General features: G+C 45.2%; 1 protein-coding gene across 2 annotated transcripts in view; it reads left to right on the top strand.

Moving 5' to 3' along the window:
- The first annotated feature begins 433 nt into the window (after positions 1-433).
- Positions 434-6283, top strand: part of LOC146599177 (uncharacterized) — a 63028-nt gene continuing 57178 nt past the window's right edge. For both annotated transcript variants that reach the window (XR_014895088.1, XR_014895087.1), the window contains exon 1: positions 434-725. The gene's annotated coding sequence lies outside the window, so the exon portion shown is untranslated. The remainder of the gene's footprint in view (positions 726-6283) is intronic.

The following is a 6283-nucleotide window of genomic DNA, read 5'->3' as shown; positions in this document are numbered from 1 at the left end:
GTGACCCAAAAGGTCAGGTCAGATTATCCTGATACCGTCCCTTCTGGGCTTTAAAAAAATAAAAATAAAATAAAAAATCCAGAAATGGGAAAATAACCTCCCTCTTTAGCCAGACAGGATAAAGGGTAGATTAGTCCGCTGAAATCACTGCACGGTCTGTAGCACTGTCTTGCTCCGAAAGTGCAATCCCTCCCCTTGAACCTGAACGAGAAAGTCACTTTGGTCTCCCCCTGCTTCCGAAGCGAGCTGCAAGCGTTTCCTGGCGCACAGAGCAGAGGCAGCAGGAGGAAAAACGTAGACTTGGGAGAGGCGCAGCTTCCAATCCCCACCCACCGGCTTCAGTCACAGGATGACTTCAGTCCCTCTCCCAACTAATCCTGTCACTGTAAAATCCTACAGTCATTCTTGCACGCATAAAGGCAGAAGGGGCGCGCGAGGAGGACCCAGGCCCCCGCAGCTCCAACATTTGACCAATGGTGGGAAYGCGGGGCCGCCGAAGTCGCGCCGGCCGAGCCAATGGAGCAGGCGCCTGCCTCCCACATGACTGTGTTTCCCCTGTCTTTCACATGGGCGCTATTTAGTCCAATTCAGAACTGCAGAGAGCGCAGCCTGCGCGGCAGCGGCGGGATGCCTGAGCGCGAGCGCTCCCCGGCCGCCCTGGAGTCGCGCCCCTCGCCGCCGCGTCCCCGCGGAAGGAGGCAGCGCGGCCCGCGCACCGCAGAACCGTGAGTACCGCGGCTGTTTACTCTCCTTTTCAGCCCTCGAAGGGCCCCCTTACGACTGGCCAGATGCCACGCGCGCYGAATCGGTGGTTACTTTTTCCCGCGAGGTGAACGCGCGTCTAAAGCGCCGTTCGAACCGCGAGATGTTTCCTGCGTGCTTCAGCAGAGGAGAGGAGAGGGCTGTCCTCAGGGCAGCGGCTGCACGCGTGCCACGCCGCTCGCTGACACAGCCAGCGCGCTGCTTTGTTCACGAGGGAAAACAAAGGCAAAAAGCCCCGCACACGCAGGTTGTTCACTTTTCCGTGCACTCTGCGCCCGATCAGGCCTGATCCATCCCCGCGGCGGGGGGGAAACACGGGCAAACTTCAACGCGGCGAGCGAGGGCAGCGCCGGCTCTCCCGACGCGTGACAGCTGCTGCAGCGGCGGTGGAGGGCGGCGGGGGCGCTTCGGGGCGGGGAGCTCCCGCGCGTGGGGAACAATGGGGCGCGCGCGGGGAACAATGGGGCGCGCGGGGAACAATGGGGCGCGCGCGGGGAACAATGGGGCGCGCGGGGCCCCCGCCGCTGCGGCGCCCGCCGAGCCTTCCCCGTGAGAAACTTTAACCATCGCTGGGCTGCGACTTCCGCGCGCTGGAACGCTGCCGGGGTGGGAAGGGAGCGGGGCTCGCAGCCGCGCCGCGCCGCGCCGGGGGGCCGGGCGGAGGGGCCGGCGGCACAGGGAAGGGAATATCCACAGCAGCACACGGCGCAGCCGCTTCCCGGATCCGAACTGGCCAAATCTCCTTGCGTCTAAGTTGCTTTCTGGGCAAGATTTATGAGAGTTCTCAAACAGAAGCAACAGACAAAGCAGAGCTTTTCTCCTTCTTCTCCGGGAAAGAAACTGAATCCAAATGGCTAACTGTATAATCAGAAACACTAATTCAGATTCTGTTTATATATTTTTTTCTAAATCTTCGTAAGATCTTTCAGAAGATACCCCCTCCTCCCCGCACACACGCTCCTTCCCACCCTCGCCCTCCCCTACCAAAAGTTCGATTCTGAAAACTACGTTCAGAAGGGGGAAAGCAAAGACAATAGAAATCTGGCTCGGTCCTAGCTGCACTGGATCTCTAATAAAGCATGAAGTGAAAACAGTTTCTGAGTGAAAGATGAGCAGACTTCTTTTTTTTTAAAAAAAAAATTTTTTTTTAAGTGCAATAAGGAGAAATTGTTGAAAGACTCCAGACGCTACTAATTATGGCTTAAATAAATCTTCCCGGACAGATGTTTGCATGCTCCCACTGCAGCACAAGGAACATTAAAAGAAGCATTTTTTAAGACGGAGGAACTGATGTGAATTTTCACGCGCATATATATGTGTATATATATATTTTTTGTTTTGTTTTGTTAAATACATCATTTTATTCTTTGTCTGCCCTCCTGTTATCTCCCCCTCCCCCCTCCGCCGCCCACTGTGAGCCGAGACACCTGAAGGCTAGACATAATGATCAACAGAGCGCTGCGCTCGCCCGCCTGGAGGCCAGCCAGATTCTTTTTTTTCCCCCCGCCACAATCGCGGAGCCTGCACGCAATGCACGGCCGGCCCCATGCTCTGCTATGTGCGGATCAGACAGCAGTCTGAGCCCTGCTGCACAAAGATTAAACACAAACGCAAACCTTTTCTCCTTCTGTCGGCCAGGCTCGGTTTCAACCTCGTGTTCCTAGGATGATACGAAATACTTAACTTGGTAAATATATATATGCGCATTGTTATATAAAACACARGCGTACGTGCAGGCACTTTCCACACAGTGTGACTAGGGGCACCCCTTATTTCTCTTTTCATAATCATTTCTGCTTTAGTTTTACAACCAATGCAATATTTTATGCTAAGTTCATGCATCACTTGTACATGAGCTACGCGGGGCTATAATCCATTACGTAAAGATTTTGTATGTATATAGAGTGCATTATATAAAGATATATGGATAACGTACAGAGTACACTATCTCTACAGTATTTCTGTACAGATACAGTATTTCTGCCCATATCTGAAAGGCAGAAATACTGAGATACTCAAACGTACTCGGCTTTAGAGAGATTAGCAAGATCTAGATGAATTTGTGGCAGTTTTAAACCTGCCATATGCCTATGCTTTGCGGGTAGCTTGTCTACAAAGTGAAGAAGGGGAGCGTGGCGGGGGAATATTTTGCTTAGCTGGCCTTGCTGCCGCTGGCCTCTCAGTCGCCACCGCGCACAGACCCTGGCCCAGCAAGTGTCGTCACTCCAGAAAGTTGGTCTTCTGAACACGATACTCCCCAAAATAGTTGCTCTCTATTTGGTGAGGCCAGGGGTGGGGTTAACAGAGACGCCCACGGAAAAGGCACATTCAAAGCTTTTTTTTTTTTCTGTTTAATTTTTAAATGTATGCAGCATGGATCCATTTAAAAAAATCCTTTTGAATTGCATTATCTTCTTGAAAGAACTCTTGTATGGTGCAAATGGTGATTAATTTTTGCTTTTCAATATGAACTTTGTAGGAACGAGACATGAAGGAAAATGTGTTTTTATAGATGCTCGTACACACACACACACATCCTGTTCTTAATTTACTCCCTGAAAAGGTTAAAGAAAGTATACTTTGTTCACACTACCAGTCATCTTTAAATAGAAAGTACATTTTTAGTGATTTTAATATAACTAATAAGAACTATTTAAAAAGGAATTCAGCATAGATATCACGTAAATTTAGTCTTAAAAAGACAAAGCAAAAAAGACAAAGCAAAAACCAAAAAGCCCAAAAAGCAGATACAACTTCCTTTGCAAACAGCGGCAGAGACCTACAAATAAAGGTGCACCTAGTGACAATATCCGCAGGCAAGGTCAAGAGTGTAGAAAACGTATTTCAAAGAAATGAAGGGAAAGAATCGAGAACACCATTCAAATTTATATTCCTGTAATTTTAAAACAAGTGATTTTACACCTTCCTGAATGAATGTGAGATATACCTTGTATGAAGTACCAGTAGCTAACTCAACACGATGGTCATGCAAGAGATGTGCCTGTAACTTGGATATATTTGCAATTTCGGTTGTATTAATATGCTAATTCCCCTTCTACTTTTTCAAGCATATTATGCTTGAAAAATTAAATTTGTCACTTCTGTTTCACAAACATATTTCAAAAGAGTGATTTCAGCTACATTTTGAAGTGATGACTTCAATTTTCTTAAGCTAATGACAACAAGCAGGTGTATTTTTATCCATTTCCTAAAGACTGAAATGCTACGCAAATCAATTTCGCTAAACTTTGGAAGTGATTTACACACTACCGTGCAATAGAAGGGATATTTCAACCAGTAATTTATATATTCAGTTTGTTATTAGTCATTACTTTCCCATTCACAGAAAAGTTCAGTATTAAATGTGGGCAAGTAAACATAAGGCCTTGGATCCATGTTTAGTTCAATATTCTCCCCAGTAAGGTCCCTTGATTTAAGTGCTAGGTATTCAGGAACTCTGACTAAAGTAGGAGATAAAAATACCCAGCATCTTTGCTAAGACGAGTTAGCYTCGAGCTGCTGTTGCCCAGATACCTGAGATTTGGAGCTATGTGATTTTGTTTTTATCCCAAAGAGCTTATTTACCCAAATTTCAAAATTCTGACTTGTGTTTTTGGTGACTTTTTTAAACTTTTAAATAGTTGCTGATGTTGAAGCAAAACAACCGTAGAAGTTCATGCATATTTATGACTCTGTTCCTTACAAGTTTGATGGCTACTACACATGCTCTCTTAGCCTATGGCTTCCAGTTGGTTGTGCAAACTCCATGGTGCTACTCACAGAAACTTCAAGTTCTAATTTCTTTTTTAAATATTCTCCCCCCACCCTTCTCCCCATGCTTCCCCTATTGCATCTGCTTGCTTAAACCTTTTGCTGTTCAAGCAAAAGTGTGAGTTTCAGCCATAAGAATAAACTGCTCCAAATTATTTCTAAAACTTTCAAAAGATTGGTTGTTCCAACGATACCTTTATGCAGCAGAAGTAACTTGAGAGCCTTCCAGAAATGCAGTCAGTCTCACTAAGGTAATGGGGTCAAATGAGCTCATGCATTACAGATAGGAAGAGAGCTGTGCATTGCATTTTTATAGTTAAAAAGCACAGTGTTTTAACGTAAACAGATTTCTGTTTGATATTTTGGCAAACTGTTGCAAAGACCTAACTACGGCTGAGCCAAAATGACTTTCGGCATGGTACAGTTAGACCAGATGGCCACGTGTTCTTTTCTTATTTAGATGAGACTTTTCCTTTCAATAACATCTTTCTTCCTGACCTGCTTAAAAATTCCAGCGAATGAAATCAGCACAGGATTTTCAATTCTAATTGACCATGTGCAGAGGAAGGGCCAGTAGAGAAATCAGTAGGGCCATTGTAAGGCACACAGCATCAATCTCCCCTTTGTCCTGAATCTTTTCTAGCATGAGCTACAATAATTAAGAATATTTAATTTATATGAGTTATACAGCAGCAAATCTAGTTGCATTCAGGCAAAAATCCTTCCAAGTTCCTTTTCTACAAACATCTGCAACAAGCAATACGTGCGTCTATCACACGCCACACAAACAGGTACTCAGCATCATTTCCTTGCCAAATGTTTAAGAAAGAAAAAATCCCTCAAAACAAAGAGTGAATAAAAGCAAAGGAAAGGTGTGGGTGAAGTAAGGCTTGATGAACTGCTTTCCCTTCTCTCACGAAGTCAAAAATGTAAATGATATGGTTCTTCTCAAATAAAAAAAACCCCAGCATTTAAAAAGCTAGAAAAATAAAATATTCGCTATCCAAAATATCCACCATTAAAACAGCTGAAATCTTCAATTGCTATAATTTGCCTACGTAGATTTTACTCACCCACCCCACACACTACATGGGTTTTAGATCACAGGCTTGTTTGTGCCTACGTGATACGTGCATAAAGCACAGATTGCAAGCACTGTATATATCACACACAAATACTACCTACAGAAACGCRCACACAGATTACACCACGAGGATCTTACCTGCTCTTTTATTTGAATTTAGTGAGATATCATTTATGGACTAAGATAACGCATTTATTGAGATACAGCAAGTAGAGCGTGCAAAAGACACACCAGGTCCTACCTATATGTTTACTTAATCTACAGATAAGGTAAGTGAGTTGAATGAATCCTTTAGAAGAAAGGAGGGGAGAAAAAAAGCAATATAGAGCAAAGCGTTTTTATACAAGCAAAAATTTGGCTACAGATTAATTTTTACTGTACCGTTTAGTACCAATTCCCTCTACCGTTCACAGTTTGGTTTAGCATTACAGTGGGCTTTAGATCATCGCTATAAGCTTGAATTATAAACAATCGAGCAGCTCTGAAAATCATTTCCAAAAAATAATTATGAAAAAGGTTTAGATAAGCCTGCTTTTCCTCAGTCGAATCAGGTTTCCCCGAAAACCCCGACCCACTCGGGCAGCCCGGCCGTCGCCGCGCGTCGAGCGCGCGGCCGGGGCGCCGGAGAAGCGCGCGGAGAAGGCGCGACGAAGCGCGGACGCGGGG

The sequence above is a fragment of the Rhea americana genome, unplaced genomic scaffold, assembly GCF_003343005.1.
Source record: "Rhea americana isolate MKP2758 unplaced genomic scaffold, rheAme1 scaffold_144, whole genome shotgun sequence".
In the NCBI taxonomy this organism is placed as follows: domain Eukaryota; kingdom Metazoa; phylum Chordata; class Aves; order Rheiformes; family Rheidae; genus Rhea; species Rhea americana.
The sequence above is the reverse complement of the archived record's forward strand: the minus strand, read 5'-3'. Positions and strand labels throughout refer to the sequence as shown.